Source organism: Myripristis murdjan, chromosome 7 (genome assembly GCF_902150065.1).
Source record: "Myripristis murdjan chromosome 7, fMyrMur1.1, whole genome shotgun sequence".
In the NCBI taxonomy this organism is placed as follows: domain Eukaryota; kingdom Metazoa; phylum Chordata; class Actinopteri; order Holocentriformes; family Holocentridae; genus Myripristis; species Myripristis murdjan.
Window position 1 is genome coordinate 30,026,784 of NC_043986.1, and position 21,283 is coordinate 30,048,066.

Here is a 21,283-nt window from a genome sequence, read left to right on the forward strand (position 1 = left end):
GGTATTATGCTGATACTGAGGCATGTCAGAACACAGATGTGTTGAGGGATATTCATGATTGCAATTTGAAGAAGCTTATACACAACTTATCTTTGATTTGACGTCAGTTGGAATATAAACAAGCGTATGGAATACTGTATGCATGTAAATGGCAGTGGAGGCTATGCAAATAAATACACATGTATAGATCAGGAGAAATGCAAATGGACTTAAGGCATACCATACATACATATGCATACACACACACACTCACTCATACCTACACACCACTGAGAAATGCATCATATTAAATTAAGACTTTTTAAGACTGTTTTAGTGCCAGACAAAATGAAGAGCGAGGCCAATTGAAATAAATGTGAAAAAGGTCTGCACAACTGGGCTAAGTTGTCACTGGATAAAAAACAGCCCACAAGGAACTGAAACATTTTTAATCCATCTAAGACTGAATTTAAGACTTAAAGGGGTAATAAATAAGATTTGTATTGCACCATGTCACAGACCACAATACATCTACAGTGTTTGAGTGGGATGTTCAGTACCAATGAGTCAATGATTACTTGGCCAGGTGCTGAGATTTCTGGCTTTCCAACTTCATTTTTCCAACCCCCCACCCATTTGAATTTCAAGACACTCCTATTCCCCAAAACAACTGACATTTTCAGCCGCTCAGTGATGGAGGACACTGCTATGGGTCATAAGACATTTCAGCTTGTGAAACTGAAATGTCTTTGTTGTTTTTACATGTTATTCTTGGTGTTTTATTTATGGTTTCTAAATCATCTGTTGTTTTTAAGTTGTATACCTCTTTTATTCCTCATACCTGCCTGTTCATTCATACATTACTGGGTTTTCATATGGGCTATACAAATAAACTTTATTATTATTGTGAAAATGACTACTATGTCAATTATGGGCCACCGTAACTGGTGAATGGGAGGGTGGAGCATGCTGATGTTGCACTTTCTACTGGTTGCCAATAGAAGTCCTGCTTTTCGATCCAAATTTTAGGAATGTAGTGGTCCAAAACTAATTAAAGCTCATTGTTCTAGGATGTACAGTATGCATAGCTAATAATAAAATTAGTTCTGATATCATGACACAATTCCAACACTTTCACTAATCAGGAAATCATGGAACTATTTTCCTCAGTCGAAGCACAGACTGCTGTGGACGAGCTGGTGGAGTTATTTTAACACACTCCAGCACATCGTTTCAACTGGCAGCTATATATTCTCTGCAAATCCATGTATCTCAGGTGTATATAAAATACATTACATATGCAGTGGGTCCAAAATCAACAAACTTATCCTTAAACAAATCTTACCTTGACCCAACACTTTTAAGTAATTTCAAGAGCTACTCCTTTTTAAATTAAATTGTTGGGAAAATCCTCCTCTCACAAAGAAAACCTTCTTTTTATTTTAATAACACATTGGTAAAATTGCAGACCAGCTTTAGACCCCCAAAAAGCTCAGAGACCACTCTCCTGAAAGTCAAAAATCTTGACAAATCACAAATTCTTTTGATGCAAATTGATGCAAATAATTGCACAATGTTAATTCTTTTGGATCTTTGATTTTTCCCTTAAACCTGCAGTAAGCAATTTCATTAACAATCCTGAAACTAACCTGTGCATTATGGAGACTTCTGTACCCCTAATTATATAAACTAAAACCAAGTAGCTAGGTCCAGACATTTTGCAGTTTTTGACCTCTTTCATTTCTTTGTTGCGGCCCGAAATGTAGCTCTGCCCACTTAACCCCCCGCCTCTTCAACTTCATTCAAAGTGTCTCTGAAACCTCGCATTCTGCAGATGAATGTATCCAAATTTCAGATCAGTCGTGCAAGTCCCTCTCTCACTGAAATCGGCACTGCGGCAACAGAAGAACTTCATTCGTTCAAAGCAGTTGATGAACTTGCAGCTTCAACACATTTTGGAAATGGAGGTCAGAGACAAAATAATCCAATTAATTCAACAAGAATCTTGAAAGAGTAAAATGTAGCCCTCATTTCCATTAAACAAAAAAAAAAAAAACTTAACTTTCGGCTATACTACAACCAAGCTCCCATAAACCCGGAAGCAGGACTGAATCTTGTTTGTTTTCTGTTTGTTTGAGCTCTCAACACCCTCTGGTGGTCAGATTCATTTACTGCAGCTTTAAGATTCGTTGAAAATGCTATATTGACTATATCAAATTGACTAAATTAGATTCGCGTTGAGTAAAAAAACAGTCCATTTGGCACTTCTGGGTTTGCATTACCTACTAACATTAATCCAGCATATTTCTGGAACAGACCACTGTGCTTGTTGAACAATGTTACGAGCAAAGATCAGGATTGTTTTGGCTTCCTTCAGGAAAGCTGGAGCAAGCAGAAAAAAAATAAATAAAAAATGGGAAAAAAATAAAAAATTTAAATTAAAGCATCAAGACAACCTAAAACTGTTGAAGCAAAACATTTTTGATGTTCGAGTTTAAAAAACTCAGACATCCGGCACATTCATATACACACTGGCACATGCATGTCTATGCCAAGAAGACATTCAAACAGGCTGTGTAGTGCTAAGCGTGTTGAAGCTGAAAGTCTAGCATGAAGGCCACCTGCAATATCCAACACAATGCTAAATGCCAACAACATTATGCTGCAACAACCAAAATTACACCCTGTGACAATCACTCCTTTTCTCCTGCCGCTCCTATTTATTCATCCATCAATCCATCTATCCATTTATCATGCCTGTCTCTGGTACAGAAAATCATCAATTCCATTACCATGCAGATCACATGTGATTACACACAAATATATTCATGTAGAAATGCACATACACAAGTGAAAAATGTGTTCAAATACAAGCTCATATAAATGCAAAAAAACATACAGACAAGTGCACCAACACATCCCATTCAGGCTTGAATGAAAGGGGGAAAACTAAGGCAAAAGGTCTGAGAAAGTTATAATGGAGAAAGTAGAGAACTGGTGGGGAAATGGTGGAAAAGATGGAGGGAGGGAGAAACAGAAGTCTTAAAAGAACAGTAAAGACAAAAGATCGAGGGTTGAAGTAAGAGGGACGGAGAGAAGCAGGGAGGGAACTAAAAAAAGAACCCTCTCTTTAGCTCCAACTGGTCTGATTTCTTTTTACTGGCACTTTCATAATCATTCTATGTAATATTTGACATCTTTACCACTGGTTGCTTGTAAATTTGGTGGCCTGACAGACTACATTCTTCTGTTGTGCTCATACTAATTTGCTCTGGATAATGGTGTCACTGAATGACTGAAATATAACATACAAAATGTGACTCGGAAGTGGAGAATGCCAGTAGCAGAGCTGTGTGACACAGACAAATATACCTATATTTGCAGTAATAGTTTTGTTTATTAGAAGTGCAATACACTCAGACATTTTTTTTTTCTAAACAATTTCAGTGACAGCACTTGAAATTACCTAAATGTCAGAAATGGATCAAAAACAAGATGCTACTGCTGAGTATATTTACATTTTCAATATAATGAAAGATACATAAATGAAAAAGCATATAGAAAAGGCAGACAAATACAAATGTGCTGTAGATCCATGATAGAAATATAAGGATAGGAGAATACCTGATACTGCATGAAACTGATGAAAAACTGCATAGAGACTATTTCACGGGAAATATCAGCACTAGAACTTTGAAAAGGTACCAATACTGTTTTCCAACAGTATCAATGCTTTTTCTTTTCTAAATAAAAAATGAAACCTTTCTCCCTCCGTCTACACTAGCCACACAGATAGAGAGAGAGAGAGAAAGAGAGAGTGAGAGAGAGAGAGCACTGCAGCCGAGTATCCAAACATCACCTGTTTCATCATCTCAACGTGATTTCAGGTTAGCTTCAATAATAACTTCCTACTTTTACTTTTGGGAGCGTACTCTGGGGCTAAATCAATTCCTCATGGAACTTGAATGATTCGACAACTAAAAATCCTCAATTCAAATTCCCTGTGTCGAATCTTTGTTTCATCTGTAGAACTCTATACAGCATGTTTGTGTCACATTGCTGTGACACAAACACGTGATTTGACTGTGCGAGTTGAAGAGAATGGCAGCGAGAAGGAGGATGGGAGACAAAACACAAGAAAAGAATGAGAAGACGCAGGCTTGGGATGACTGGGACCCATGGTGACAACAACCAGTGTGTGCCACTACAGGGGCTGACTACAACTGAGCGTCTCTTCCCCTGCTGTTACTGTTAGTCATCACTGGATGACCCCTTGGTTGAATGAGGAACGAGACCTGTGAAAAGATATCATGATTCTGAAATGTTCCCACAGTGCCAACCATTTCTCCAGTACAGTGCGCGGGTGTTGCGCTATTTAACGAGTAAACAGTGGCACTGTCACAAATGACACAAACCGACCACCAACACAACAGAACTATATCTGACTCGCGGCAGCCTACAAGTCAGGACAGAACAGGGACGAGGCTCCATCACCAAGTCTGAGCTGAACAGGGTCACAATTGTCAAAATACTGTTCAGAGTCAGACGCTGTTGTGATTGACAACAAACAACCCCTCTGTACCAAATTATTAATAAATAACTACAAATAGTCACTTAAAATTTCCAAGATTAGGAAGTCTAGTTGAATAACTTTCTTTTTAAGCCTAATTTAATATGCCTGAAAATTATTTTATCTCTCTTCTAGTACCAGATTAAATCAATTTTCTTATGGCCATTAATATGCTGTCATTTTCCCCCCTGTGATATCGAAAATGGTATCGAATATTGATCATTTTCTGAGTATTATATCAAAAAAAATTCTAGCATCCTGACAATCATAATTTTGACACAATCTCATTTTTCAGCCCTTGAAAAAAAAAACAACAACTCTTGATTTCTCTTCTGGGCTCTTGCATTATGGAAATTATTCTCGTCAACAGTTATGCTTTAGAAGTATTGGTATAGGTAAGTAGACAGGTGAATGGTGGCAGAGGGTGCATAGTTGGAAGGGAGAATAAGAAGGGAGGATGAAGGGATGAACAGGAACAAATAGGTGAGAGGAGAGGGTGGGACGGGATAATGAAAGGGCAGATGGGAGCAAGGAAGGGATAAAGACGGAGGAATGGAAAGAGGAATGAAAATGTAGAGGGACAGGAATGACTGGAATGATTCAATTCACTTTCAGTTTAAATCAAGATCCATCTATCTATATATGAAGGTATTACTGAGAATAATCCCATTAGGCCAAACAAAAAATACCTTGGGTTCCGGTTCCTTGTCATTTAAGGGCATGAATAGGTAGGGAATTTATTTTATTTTATTTTATTTTTTATTTTATTTAGCATTTTAAGGATGGGTAGGGGGGATTTATTTTATTTTATTTATTCATGGGAAGGATGGGTAGGTAGAGATTTTATTTTATTTTATTTATTCATGGGAAGGATGGGTAGGTAGGGATTTTATTTTATTTCTTTTTTTTTTTGGAAGCGACACATGGGTTGCTTTTTAAATATAATTAATTAAATATTTGCATAAGTTACCACCTTTTTAATCGACGGAGCAGCGTTATTACTAGCAGAGGGAGGTGTCCCTGGCTCGCATCGCAGCGCTAGGTACCTGAAGTCGAATACACCCATCACGCCCACCGCCATAGAGCCATTCCATGAAGTTATTTTCCGAAGTTACGCGAGAACATCACAAATAAGGCGAGTGCAACATAGATCAAAATAAAAGCCCTGCTGAACTTTTCACCAATGCCAACAAGGTCACACTCGGTCGCATAGTGCCTTTATTTTATTTTATTTTTTTTTATTTTTACACAAAGGCCAATAAAATAACCTGACTCGGGGGTTACTCAGTGGGACACTCAGTCGGCAACCGGAACCCAAAAATGATTTTTGTCTGGCCTTATCATTACCTCTTGACAACGGAGCTGGACATGTTATGTGCTACGTTATTGCCCCATTCCATCTGTTTGCTTGTTTGTTTGTCTTGTTTGTTTGTTAGCAGGATAAAAATGTTATGAACAGATTTGTACAAAGTTTTGCAGAAAGATTAGTGACAAGGCAAGAAAGAGCTGATTACCTATCATGCTGATTGGTCAAAACGGCAGTGGTGGTGGGTGTCACAAAATGGCATACAATCTTTGACCATATTCATGTAACATGGCAAAATGTTGTGTAAAGCTTGGTCATCGGGCAGAAAAGAGCTAGTTATGCTGACTGGCTAAAACAGGACCTGACAGCAGGGATGGCCTATCACAACAAGGTGCATAACTTCCAAAGACATACAAATAACACCACAAGAGTTTGTAGAAAGCTCAGCCATGTGTCAAGCAAGAGCTGATTAACCTCTCACACTGATTGGCCAAACGGGAGTGTGGTGGTGAGTGTGGCCGATCACTCCAGCAACAGAAATACTCCCTAAATCAACCATACACACACAGACAGGAGGAAACATAAGCATATTAAAGAGTAACTAAACACCAAACCCAAAGCTGTGTGAAGCCTGACCTCCAATGGTGAAAAGGTGGGTGCCTCTTAAGTGCTACATGAGGTTTGCCTTATATGCCAACAAAATGAAAATTTATTTTAATATCAATTTAGCATCCATTTCTGTGACTGACAACTTACCTGACAGTATCTGAACAGACCTAATGTGCTAAACTCCACCCATCTGGTACATCCAGCTGATCAAAACAAATAATGCCAATTTCATTTTTGGCTGAACAGAAGAGAGCCGACCCGTCCTAGAAATTAGTCTCTGACTGACTGACTGACTGATCAAAGTTACACAATTGGTCTACCAGACAGAAGATGTCAGTCGCTTTTTGGTCGACCACTGGTAGGCCGCATGTTGGATTTTCCCTATTGGCTGTCGCTGTTTCAAATGATGCACGCACTGCAGCTCATTGCACATTTATCAAACACACAGGAAGAGGGAGAGAGAGAGAGAGAGAGAGAGAGAGAGAGAGAGAGAGAGAGAGTAGAGATTTTCATTCCAGGGATAGATTAATAACTGCGACACAACTTTCACAAATCTTGCTTGGCGACACCGAATGAGAACACAGTGGTGGTGCATGTGTTTGTGTGTGTGTGCCTGCATGCATGCATGAATGGGGGGGCAAGAGCGGATGAAGATGTCAGGCAAAAATGTAACATCAGAACAAGAGAGTAGGCAAACCACCACAGCAGCATAACTGGATCATCAAAACAATGCTGAATTCTGTTCTGACATTGAGAATACATCAACACTGTTTAACTGTGTAAATAATCAGGGCTAATTTGAAAACTGCTGTCAGAAGTGAGGTCAAAACAGCCACTCTCTAATGTAGCTACAGTCTAGTTATACACCAGGTTTTGACCAAGTCTAGTTTCAGTAAAGCACTATCTGTCCCAGGTCTAACAGCACTGTGGCACTGGAAAACATTATCTGTACAGAAAGACTAGACAGAAGACAGAGGGTTATCTAGTATGAACTAGACACACACACACACACACACACACACACACACGGGGAGGAAGATTCATCATAATTATCGGGGCTGTTGAACTGCAAATCAAATCAGAGCAGATCGTCTGTGTTTCATAAACACACCTTAACAGAATAGAGAGGATAAGAGAGAGAGAGAGAGAGAGAGAGAGAGAGAGAGAGAGAGCGAGCCTCTGATGAGATGCTTCCTCAGTGGTAACGGCTATGCTTAGAAGACGAAAGACTAGAATTAAAATGCACCCCAAATGACCACACTGGTGTCGGCAGCTAATTTTATTTTGGTCTAACCTCTAAACTACTCCTGGCATTAACTCGTGTCTCATATTCAGTTTTTCTTTCAAGACTATTTAGGTGGAACACATTTACATCTGACAAAAAACAAACAAAAACAAAAACAAAAGAAAAACAGCATACAGAAAATGCAAAATAGGTGAAGAGTAGGAATAAACTGAAAATTCTCAAAAATTTCAAGATATCAGTAATATATAACACGTAAGAAAAATATGGGCATATAAAGAAAAACAAGAATTTACAGTATGCAGCAAAATGTGCATCCTATCTGGTTTTTAATTTCTTTTTGTAAAGCACTTTGTAACACGGTTAAGAAAAGTGCTCTATAAAGTTCATTATTGTATCTGCATCACCAAATGTATACAAAGCCACATGGATTTCTGTTGTCCAGTGAAATCCTTGTATCTCCAAAATATTTTAGGAATTTTAGAAAGAAGCCTTGTCTTTCCTTTGAGCACTGGACATTTTTGAGTTTATCTCCTCATTTTTGAACAAGTTTAACAAACACAAATGTTGCAGAATATTCTCGACCCACGGAGGATCATCTCATCCTGCAAGTGAAATTAAAAGAGGCCTTTTAAATCGGAGCAGACGGGGCACTTTAGCACAAGTTTGAAATGCTCCCGCGCAGAAGACTCACAACTTACAAGACCAGAGCCCTAGCTCTTTGAATGGCGAGTTATGTATGTTATGCTGTCTTTTTCATTTGTAATATTCAGAGGCACTGTCAAATTGTATTCATCATGGAATCATGAAATGTATTCTGATGGAAATTATCGCCACAGAAACATTTTACTTTTCGCTCACAGATCGGAACTGTGATCCAAAGCCCCAAGAAACACTAAGATTATGAAATGCTGCTGCTTTGTGGCAGTCCTTGAGATCGTTTTAAAAATGAAAAATTACATTTTTTCATTGAGCTGTTTCTCCTACTTGTACAATCTGTTGTAAATATTATGACAGCAGGGCTATGCAAAGTCCTAAAGTGTGATTGGCTGATAGTGTGTCTTAAATTGCTAGTGCCATCCTCTTTAGTGTTTTGAATTTTCTCACTGTACATTGATAGAGTGACCTCTCCTTCTCTGTCGGGGCAAAACATGAAAACACCCAATAACGAATTTATGAGGTTTTTACCTTGTAACTAAACGTGAATGCCATATGAAGAAACTGGATGCTCATTAATGCTGAAAACAGTTCATGAGCAAATTTTATATGTTGGACAAGTATCTGTGGGGCGGGGCAGGCGGGGGGGTTTAAGCTGAAATAAAATGGATTTAATTACAAAAAATGTGTCGCCAGCCTATCTGTGCCTTTCTGTATTTGTCCCATTTTAATTTGTAGTCAGACAAGACGCTGCGAGAGAATCAGATGACTCCTCCGGTGTTCCTCCAGGGACCTGGGAGCCTGTGGTAGATAACAGCCAGCCAGGCGTGACTTTGCACACGCACGCATGCACGTACACACACACACACCCCCCCCCCACACACACACCCAGAGGATAGCTGAGGCTGTCTGTCTGCCAGTGTGTGTTTAGTCTGTTGTTCTCTGTGTTGAGTTGCCTGTCATTCATTCAGTCTGCCTGTATCAGTGTCTCTCATAAGTGTTTCTGCCTGTCTTCCTATCTTTAACATCGTAAACATGAGCTATAGCTTCAGCTCTGCCATGCTCGGTGCTGGAACAACAGCAGCAGGGTGAGAGATTCAGGCGTGTATAATAAGACACCGGACTGACTTTATTCCTGAAATCAACATCAGTGCATCACAATTAACCTGTCCTTCAAAAGCCTCATCAACCTAACAGATACACAGTACTTCAGGTACAACCCTTTCAGGTCTTTGAATGCAGATACCTGTAATTGTGGACTGACAGTCTTGAAAGCTGATATTCTGTGCTGGCATTCAACATCTTTAATATCTTTAATTTTCATGTCAAAGAAGCAAATTTCAAGGATTCAGTGTTTCACCTAGAAAAATCATGGGACACTTGAATTCTCCATTGAACCCAAATAAAAATAAATAAACAAACAAACACACAGGAAGGCATTCATTAAGAGTGAAGACCTCTCGTAAAGGTTGCAGCTGGAAGGTATGGGCCTTTTTGTGCTAAGCCCCACACCCCTTTCAGTGTGTTTGTTGTAACAGGCTATACCTCTTTCAGCCAATCAGTGTGAAAAGCTGATGAGGGCTTCCTTGCAATCACCAGTCATTTTACTTGTTCTCACAATGTTATGTGAAGGTATCTAGACCCCTTTCTATGCTAAGCTCCGCCTTCTGCCATGCCCCATTTGGCCAGTCATGATGGAAAGTTGGTCTGTGTATCATGATGTTATGTGGATGAACTTAGAAACTACGGCCTTGTTTGCACGGAGCCCCACCCACTGCCACACCCCCTTGAGGCTGATTGGCCTGAAAAGTTAACCACCTCTTTGCTGCCCAATGATCAGGCCCCCCCAGGTTGTTGCAACAGGTGGTGAAAACACCCGGGTGCATTACTGGGTCCTCCTTCCCACCCTTGTAAGACATTGACTGTACGATAAGTGGTGTGAGATGGAGGCGACCCAACCAGTCCCCAAAATGAACTACTGATGAATGGTGCTGCAGCTTTCAGCTCAGTGCTGACAGGGTGAAGAACATTGTTTATCCCTCGAGCTGCCGGACTGATGAACAGGGCTCACAAGTACACTTCAGTGAACTGACGATTACGCCCCGACTGAACTGAAATTTACTGCAACCCCACCTACGGACTGACCACTACCAATGTGCATTGTTCCACTGCATGTAGCACACAAGGAATTCAGCTCAAATTTAACATAACACTAGGACTGGACAATATAGTATATATATATATTGATACTTGGCCTTGGAGTCTTGGATTTTGGATATCATAATATCATGATATGTATACATAAGTGACAACTTTTCAGTTTTAAAAGCTGTATTGGCATAAAAGGATGCACATTTTTGAGCTTATCAGACTGTTCCAGGTGTTCCAATATCATATCCTGTTGAAATATTGTATTAAAGCACCAGTCATCCCTTTAATATTGCCAGAATATCAAGGTATTCAGTTAAAATATTGTGATATTTGATTTTGTTCAAGTCACCCAGCCCTACGGAACACAGCACAAAAATTATTTGAAGTGGTAAAGGAAGTTACATTATATAAGTATGCTTTTTAGGAGTAATATATAAATATGTGCTGTGACATCAAAGAGGAAGGATCTTCACTCTGCTCTTACGTAAGGTGGAATAACAATAAAGTAGAACTGAACTGAGATTGCCTCTCTGTAGAGAAAAAGCTTTGATCTCTGCACCTTGGACTTCTTATTAGGTTACTCACTTTAATGAAGAGACTTGAATATTCCTATGCATTTTTTTCTTACAACCCTTAGGTAGTCACCGCTTGTTGTGCAGGATATTAAATTCATTCTACTACGGCACTTTTTATATCACTGTGGACAGACTGTGCTAAATGCCTAAAATGAAAACAATAATAAAGATAAGAAAACATTTGATAGAAAGACAAGAGTGGCAGGCCTTAGTACAAATGAATAACACATGTAAACAAGTGCAGAGAAGTAACTGTGGTTATTTAGAAGGCGCATAATTGAATGAGGCAGCTGCTAGCCATAAGCTAAACAGGAGATTAGCTTACAAATGTATTATCCTATATTCTGCCGACTCCAGGCACCCACTGCTTATGAATCAATTCAGTACACAGCTAGAAGTGTGAAGCATCTATTTAGAAGCTGCAGACAGAGAGGAGGGGGATATGAGACAAGTGTGTGTGTTTGTGTGTGTGTGTGAGAGAGAGAGAAAGAGCGAGACAGAGAGAGAGAGAGATTGAAGATTTAAGAACAAATGTGAGACAGAAAGTGACAGACAAAATGAGACAAAAATATAAGTGAATAGTAAAGTGTGTATGTGTGTGTGTGAGAGAGAGAGGCAGAGAGAGACACAAGGGTTTACAGCTAAAATGTCATTAATCCTGGCCACTCACTGTAGAATTTCCAAACACATCCCAACAGATTTTAAGAATGCATTGAATCATACACTTAAAATGGATTCCACAGATTGTTTTGTCTCTCAGTCATAAATAAGCCCTCACTAGACGATTAAAGTAAGACAGGGTATAACACACTTAACAGTATAACCGAGATGATCCTGCCAACTCATGAACCATCAGCAACGGCAAGCCCTCTAGTCTCCTGGGAACCTGTTTGATCCAGTGTTAATCAGAATGTAAGAATACACAGTTTAATCCAATACGTATTAATATGCACTGCAAAAAACAAACAACAAATTAACACAAAAACAAACTTCTGGAAGCCATGGTTGGAAGCACCCAGTCAACATGGGCTTCTTGAGGAGAGGTGGAGGTGAGTGGGATTCATTGGTAAAGTAGGATGGAAATACTCAAATTCTTAAACTTACATCTCTCACTTTTTATCTTTAATGTAACTTTGTGGTACAAGTTTTCAGCCTGACCAGACTGCCAACTCGTTCGTTACTAGCCATTTGGCAGCCTCCACTATTGGATTAAATCTGTGATCCCCACACACACTGCAGCACCCATCCAGATATCGTGTTGTAAATATCAAACGTGTTTGATATGATCAGGGTGTTGCAGATCTGTCTGTGAGTCGATCTTGGTGATTAAAACTGAATCTATAAACCCCTCACAGTACAAGATGATCTGGGTTGATAATCAGTCCCAATCGGTCCCAGACCATGATCCTCGCAAGGGCCAACTCAGGTCTAAAACCGGCTTGATAAATCAGCATGGCCAGCATGAGTCTCATCATCATGTCCAGTCTTACAATTGCCCAACCTCTGAAGCAAATGGAAACTGAGCGTTAAGAGAGTGCTTCTTGTTTCCAATGCAGTTCTCAGTTGAGTTTTTTTTTTCCTCAGAAAACTAGTGACAAAAGCTAAAATCCAATCGCAGAACACCCTTAAAGGCACACCACTAAAAACGATGACAAATTCTTTAAACCAGTTGATTTACATTTGAAACAAGAGGAATACTCTCATGCACTTTGGCTTTTTCTCAGTTGTTTACAGAAATAAGATTTTAGAACACAATGTAAGATTGTGGTTAGGGACTGGGGTGGTGAATGGTTGAGGTGAGTTAGGGTTACATGTTTTCTATAAATAACTTGTAAGGGTGAGAAGGTGGATCTACTCGTGCTGGTACATTTTCACGATGGTTAGAAGAGGGTTAAGTTATATAGCACTGCTAAGGCTTTTTTTAAATCAGCATCATCATCCTAAAATGTGATGGAGGTTCCTTGCTGACCACAGCAAGTGAAAATGTTTTTATTATTTTTAAAACCCAGATAGCTGACCAGAAAAATGTGGTGTAGGAGGATTTTACTCAACAGCTTCAGGGGTGGAAGTCTATAAAACCTGCAATGAAGCCTGCCTTACCAGCTCACCCTGCCTTAAGGCAAACCATTTTTGACCTGGACCCTATTTTTCCATCATTTTTCATCATACCCATTGATTCTGACCAAAATCTCATCAATCGCTCACTAAAGAGCTACTTATGTCTTGCTTGCCTGGGTGGGCATGCTCTGGGAGCCCTGTAGGACTGTACTGAACAGCTGCGCAGCGAGGCAAGCAAGATGTAAGCAGCTCTTTGTGGAGCAATTGATGAGATTTTGAATCACTTGATATGGTGGAAAATGATGGGAAAACAAGGTCCAGATCCAGAGGTTACGCTTTGAGGAGCTGCAAACCCACCAAAAAGAACTTCATTATTATGGGTTTCAGAGGAGAGTTTTAGCGTCACATGATACTCTAAATGCTGTTTCAGAGGCTTTTCCATCCTGACAAGAATAAAATACTGTGGAAACAACATATAACTAATCTTGGGATAGTGGTACAAAACATCTGCAGCTTCTGACCAAAATTACAGGTATCCGCCTTCAAAACCCCTATCAAAGTTTTTCTAAATGGAGACTTACACTGAGGCTGTGGGAAAACATCAATACAATTAAAATGATGATTGTTCTCAAATTTAATTATGTTTCAGTGAAGCTCATATTTAGTATTCGATTGCGAATCTTTAAAGGGTACGATGGTCTTACCAATTTAAGTACAAATAAGTCACATGTCCCAATTGAAAAGGTTACACAGCATAGGTTTAAATTAGCTAGGATTACTGAGCATTTTGTGACAGAGGTCAGAGCAGTGTTGGGTTACATTAGAAAGGAAAATGACCAGCATAGTTTAACCCCAAAAGAATTGATAAAAGTGAATATAAACTAGGGATGGGACAATATGCTTCTCTCCCATTTTGGCACTATCACAATACTTGGGTTCCAATTCAATATGAACTGTGATAAATACTGCGATTTGCATTTACATTTTTGTGGAAAATTACAACAAAGCATAAACAAAAATCAGTCAAGCCCTACTTGAAATGAGCAGATTTTTTTGCAGCGCTCTAGCTTTGCTGAGCACCAGCCGCACTGTAATGTAGGTCTTCAGGCAGCGCTGTGGGGACAACAGATGGCGGCTGGCTGAGCTGTTAGTCAGTGTGTCTGCCGGGTGAGCCGCCACAGTGATAGCGGCAACAGGAGGCAGAGTCCCTGATTCGGTACAGAGGCAACACATGAGGGGAGCGTCTGAGGGCAGCACACCAATGTTAATAGTCCACTGGATCATAAACACACAACATGGGCAGGGAACACTTGTGTTTGGGCTCGCAAGTACTCACGGGACTCACGCACACACATCTCACTCTTCCCCCCTGGGCAGTGTGTGTGCTGTGTTGCCATCTGATAGCAGCAGCAGTCTGTTCTCTCATCCCTTATTTCTCCCCCACTCTTTATTTACTCCGCTGCGTTTATTTAACACATAGCTCCCAGCGAGGCAATAAATTAGCACTCAGTAATAATCTGACTGATAATTGCAGCCAGACAGAAAGACAGAGAGGAATAAGGACAATACGGGCCACTGGCCTTTCTCCTCTTCTCTCTCCACTGCTCCTCCCCCACTGCTTCAGCAATTTTGCTTTTCTCCACTCTAGATTCTACTTTTTTTTGTTTTGTTTTTCACCATCTTTTTTATGTATTTGCTCTTTGTTTTAGTCTCTATTTTGTCATGTTAAAGTGGTCCTATGTAGCTCAGAGGGGCAGAGCAAGGCACTAACATTGCTCCCCAGGCCTCCCTATCTTAAAATGTATGCATACACGGCACCATAAGGAGCTGTGAATAAAAGCATCTGCCAAGTGGTATTTGTCATGTGGTATTTGCTTTTTTTTTTTTTTTTATTGTACTCTTTTTTTTCAGAACTAGTACATTAACTCGATCCTTGCTGGTTTAAAATGGAAGAACGGTCAAATCTGTGTCTTTATTGTGATCATACCAATTTGCTTTTTATTTAATTTCCAAATGTGAAGCACCCTTATCCAAAAGTATTTTTCATAATTCCTTTTAGTATGTTTGTCCTACTGTTTTTACTAACTACTGTTCTCTTTGTTTTTCACACTGTTCACCTTTCTTGATTGCTTGTTTTATTTTTACTTCATTTTTTTATGTGAGGCACTCTGTCACTTCAGTTTTTAAAAGGGCTGCATTATTATTTGGTTCAAGAATTAGTATGCATAAATGTATCTATGTAAAGAAAAGAAGATAAACAACATTGAAGATTGTTAGTTTACAGTTATATTGGGTTGAATCTCAAGATTCACCACATCTTCAAATTATGCCAGCTTGCCTGCATTTTTTTCAACTACATATGTATTGCTATACTCTATATGCAGACAGGCTGATGGCAGCAGCCTGCCTGCAGGCAACATCAGCCTGCCTGCCAGTCTGTCTCTCTGCTTGCTTGCTTGCTTATGAATGCCTACTGATAGCCATGACTGGATGGTCAGCAAAGATGATCTTGCAATGTGAAAGAAATAAGGATATGACAGTGATGCTTTATTGCCACTATGAAAGATGCAGCAATTTATCATATTCAGCCACAGCTAACATAGACTGATTGAGCAAGAGAGCAACAAACTGAGACAACTTTGTCTTCTTATCATTGACAGCAACAATGAGTGAGTGGGCCAAGTAAGCTGCTTATGGAGGCATTCAGCACCTCATGACCCTAATGCAGGGGAAAAGGCAACAATTCAACAACTGTGTTTTTCACATGAGCAACACCGTGCAATACAGCCTAGCATATGGATTTTACTTTTCTTACCTTATACTGCTGGCCTTCAGCTGCCCTCCACTTGAATTTGAATTGCCTGCTCATGACTTCTCACAACTAACAAATTCAAGCCAACAGCACCCAAAACTTTTCTGACATGTCAAGAAAACAAATCAGCTGTCGGTAACCCAGTCAGGTCAGTTTGGAATCTGATACTTTGGGAGCTGAAACATCACCACCTCAAAATTTTATGATGATTTGGTCACCATCTGAAAATAAAGTTTTTTGTTGTTGTTTTTTTTCACAGCAGCCATTCTGACTTGAATAGCAGGTAAACACAGGTGTTACTAATGGCATCAATTAAGGTTTCATAGCATTTAAGTGTAGAGAGTGTTTCCTGTGAGGCAGCATGAACAACAACAGGAGCCCGGCTCTGTTCCAGCTAAATGGAAGAGAACCTTAATTAATGTCATTAGTAACACCTGTGTTTACCTGCTATTCATGTCAAAAAGGCTGCTGCGGAAAAGGTCTGTTGGGAGCCAGTAAGTCGTAGTGTACACCCGCCCTCAGCACTGTGCACTGCATAACAGATTACACGCAAACAAATGAATGCAAAACATTTCAACTCCTAAGGCTTAAAAGCCTCTTTTCTCAAGCAAAAAAAAAAAAAAAGGCAAAGCAGCATCATTATGACCGTATTTTGCATTGTCATATAGTATTGTACCTCTTCACCAGACATTTCTGTTGGGTCTCTGCCCTAATTAGCAAGCTTATGGGCCTCATGAAAATGTGACTTTATTGTGTATGTCAGTTACAGGCCAAGATGAGCTGTACCACAGATTGTGGTGTTGTAATTCCTTGTTTGCTGATGAAGCTCGTAAAGTTACACACTACGTGCTCCTTTATCCCATTAGTGGCCGATGACTAATTTTATTATGTTAACAAAAAGTGCCACGTTTTTTTTCCATTAGAGGTGTGTAGCAGCCAATAATAGCCAATAAAGTAGTAATTTTTCCATTCGTAATGTATAAAAGTTGATAATGTAATAACTTACCAATTATGTAATAACATTTCTGAACCAATAACATTCTAACTTATTGCCATTAATGCAATAAGGCATTACATTATTGGCTGATTATTACTCTATTAGCAAAAAAAAAAAAAAGAAAAAAAAGCATAACTAATGTATTAAGTGGAGCCGATAATGTAATAATATACTTATATTACATTATTTAAGTTTTATTTATTGGCTAAGTATCTCTCTTCCATGACATCTACCCTCACTGTTTCCTCTTTCAAATAGATGCTCAAAAACCTGACCACTCACTCACACTCACACACACACACAAACACACACACACACACATCTACTCTCTCTCGAGGAATTAGGACTATTTATCTGTTTATGGTACTTGATGGTTAGACTTATCTCCAGCCCTGCCTTCTACCCCTTAACCATTTGAGTAGCAAATGATGTGCGAGCACACGTTTGCAAACACAGACAACTACTCTTACGTTGTATAATATGAAATCTATACCTCTTTGAAGATACTTTGTCCTCGAATACAAGGACCACTTCTTTTCACGAAAGATTTCATCTTTAATTAAACTTATTTCAATCCATTTTTCAAGCAAATGGTTTCAACCACACTACTATAGCTACTCAGTGCTTCCTCTCTCTGTGTACACATACCAAACCTGACTCTTGAAAGGTTACATTAAAATGTATTACCAAATCAGAAGCCCTGTCCTGTTTACATCCCTACCTATTTCAATATAGTCATGACAAGCTCGACAAAGAGTCTAAAACCAAAGCAAATGATATATATTGTTCCTTCCTGAAGACATAGACTGTCTTTGGCAGTCCCCGTAACTGACCACTAGATGACTGTTGTTTGACAAGTTATCTAGTATGTGACTCTGAAATCAGGCTTTCTTCCGTTGTCTGCAAACGTCCTCCTAATCAGACACACTGAAACGTAATTAGTGTAATTTAGTCGGCTGAATAGTTTATTTAGTTGAAACTCATGCACATGGATTAACATTTCTTATATATTTAGTGCAAGAGGATATACAAATTCGTGAGATCATTGTAATTAACCCTCAGAGACCAACAGGAGCTTCTGCACCCTCGGCAGACATTACTGTTGTTCAGAGTGTGTAGCAGGTTCAGTTAAAGCTAGAGCCATTATCCTTGTATCATGTGAAACTAGACAACCTAAGGAATCTATTGCTACCAAGAATGTCAAGTATGTCATGCTAGGTAATGGGCAAGGCGGCTAAATATTGCTCCAAAATTAGGCTAAATTTTGGCAAGGGAAAAATGGCATGGCCATTTTCAGCAAGGTGCCTTGACCTCTGACTTCCAGATATCTGAATGAAAATGAGTTCTCTGGGCTCCCCCAGGTCTCCCCTTTGCAGACATGCCCACCTTACACTAATTACATGGAGGAAACACAAAATTTCAAAAATCAAAAAAAAATTATTTTACATGTTTATCTTCACTTAATTGTTGGACAAAATTGTCTTCCTTTTTAAAGCGCAAAAAAACAAAAACCAAAAAGAAGTTTATTTTTTGACATGCTAAATAACAGATTTACACTGGCAGCACAGCCATTTCTGTATCATTTTTCAGGAGGTGGTGATAGCCGTCGTGCTAAAAGTCCTGAGGGACTTCTGGGTCTATACACTGAGCCTGTCCTCACAGCAATTCATGCCCTCATAGCGGCTCAGTGACTATGGTGGTCACCAAGGCCGTCATGAACAAGCTGTCCTTCTTCCTGACCACTATGGACCATCAGGTCACCTTTTCACGCTCAATTCAAACACAGCCAGACATCCTGATGGAGGAGCTGAACCACCGTGGCACAATTTGTGGCCAATATTGTTAATGCACAGTGAAGGAAATTTGTGCGATTTTTGAGCCCCAGGATGATACAGAATGTGCGAAACTCCAGAACACCAACAAGGTAAGAGGACCTCCTCACATGCATTAAAAAGAACTGAAAAACAGTTCTTATTTTCCAAAACCAACACCACTGATCTTTTTTTAAGTTGGAATTGCATGAATTTTTCCACACTGCTGCACTGGATGAAGGTTTCACCACTACTGATGAAGGTTTGATTGAGGAGCCTGGGCTGGAAGGAGCAGCAACAGCAAGTCCAGAAGTGGGCTCTGTGAATCAGCTGCTCTGGAGCCTGTTACCTGGCTTTTAAATGAATGAGAGATGGTTGGTTTACTGCATGTTACACCTAAAACTCACCCATGATTAATTAAGTAACAACCCTTTTGAACCATTAGCCTGGCCCAGCGATCCCTTTTTCTGCAGTTAAAATGGCAAACGTTGACTTGGATACACCCTAAAGGCACCTGCACCACGCTCTCCAGACTGTGCACTTGGAAAGTTAAAAAAGAGCCCAGAGACAGAATAATCTCTGATTTCAATCAATATCATAAATTCACTGACTGATTCATTCAGTGGTGCTCAGTACACACACACACACACACACACACACACACACAAACAGATGGAGAGACTACAGCCCAAAGCCAGCCATTTTGACAAATATGTTTGGCCTTTAAACGTATTTTTATTCACATATCTGTTTTTTTGCAGGTTGCCACTCTCAGTCTTGCTGGCAGGCTCAGGGGAAGAGGTGCTGTAAGTGAGATTGGCTAATTCTCAAAATATTCACTGTTCAGGAGGTGATTAAATTGTTAACATCAGTTGACACTGAGAGGGCAGACATTTTTATTGAGCCTCCAGACTGTGAGAGTATTGACTGTGCAGAGGACAGCGGAGATCAGGAGACGGGTGGAAGTCTGGATCAACTTGTCAGGTCATCAGCTAGATGTTGAAGCAGATGTGATCCTCTACAAAAATGGAGAAAAATAGTTTTTGCTATTGTGTGTGTGTGTGTGTGTGTGAGTGTGTGCGTGTGCGTGAGTGTGTATAAATATCAGTTATTTTCACATAAACCATACATTATGTGTAGAAGTGTGTTTTTGTGAAAAATAATAAATTGAGTAAACTCATGTTACCAAGGACTAAAAACAGAACATTAAGAAAAACTTGTGCTGCAGCCTCAAACTTTGACTGATTTGAAAAATGTCAATTAATTTGTGCTGTAAAGGAATTTAATGAGTTAAAGTACCATAGTAGTGATTCTGCATGTGTAGTGTAATATCTCTAAAATGTATAAACTGAGTTTTTGCTAATCTTTTCCCAAATCAGGTAGCTGTATTTTAGAACTCCAGTATCATTTTTCCTCCCTTTCATCAGCCATTGGTTTCCATTCATTCCACTACAATATGAAAACATTCCACTACATCTGAAAAATGAGGGATTTTGATTATCATATATTGTGCATATGTTGTGATTTCATATACTGTGATTTGCAAAATGGTTTGTGTCAATGTAAAATGTGGGTAAATTGTAGTAAATGGGCAAAACACTTCAAATCAGTGTTATGGTCCTTTAAGTGTGTGATGTCCAATCTCTTCTCAGAGTCCTAGAGCCTTACTTGACTGTCTTGTCTGTCTGCCAGCATGTGTATCTCTAGCATCTTTGTGCTGCTGGCTTGCTCGCTGCCTTCCCCGTCCTCACTGCTCAGGTGCCTCCTTGATTGTCTGCCTGTCTGTGTATCTGTCTGCCTGCCTGCTTGGCTTGGCTCACCTAACTATCTGTGAGTGCAGCGAGGGGAAGCTAGCTTTCGCAAGCGTGGGTAGCCTAATAGCTTTACATGCAGAACCATGTCAGACCTGCAGATTACAATTACTGATACAGCCGCTGGCTTATCTGTGACTCGGCCTCCTCCTCCCCCTCCTCCTGTGCTCACCTCTCTCCCTCTATTCCCCGCAACGTCTCTCCTCTCCTCCTCAGCGCCCACCTTTCCTAATTCCCAGCCGTCCACTCCTGTCCTTCTCCACCCTCCCTCACCCTGTCCTACCTTCATTTTCTTCTCGCCTTATTCCTTCCACCTATCTATTCTCATTACAACTCCTCTTTTCCCATTCAATCTTAACACATTTCTCCTCCCTCAGCTTTACTCTCCTATTTTCCTCCACCTGATTTTGTTGGGGTTTTTTTTCTTGACAACACTTCTGAGCAGCAGGGCACACTCTGTGATAAGCCAGAGTGTGTGTGTGTGTGTGTGTGTGTGTGTGTGACAGAGAGAGAGAGAGAGAGAGAGAGAGAGAGAGAGAGAGAGAGAGAGAGAGAGAGAGACAGTATTAACGCATATGTTCTTACATTCATGCAAACATGAGCGAGTGTGTGAGTAAAATGTGAGAGAGGCTGCAGCAGTAATATCCCTTCGACTGCTTGAAGGATGTAAATCCATTGAAATTCAAGACAAAATCCTGCACGCT

At 39.9% G+C, this 21,283-nt stretch overlaps 1 protein-coding gene across 1 annotated transcript in view; it reads right to left on the reverse strand.

The window, feature by feature from the left end:
- chchd6a (coiled-coil-helix-coiled-coil-helix domain containing 6a) overlaps positions 1-21,283 on the reverse strand; it is a 100,659-nt gene that overhangs the window by 58,827 nt on the left and 20,549 nt on the right. The gene's annotated exons all lie outside the window — the stretch shown is intronic.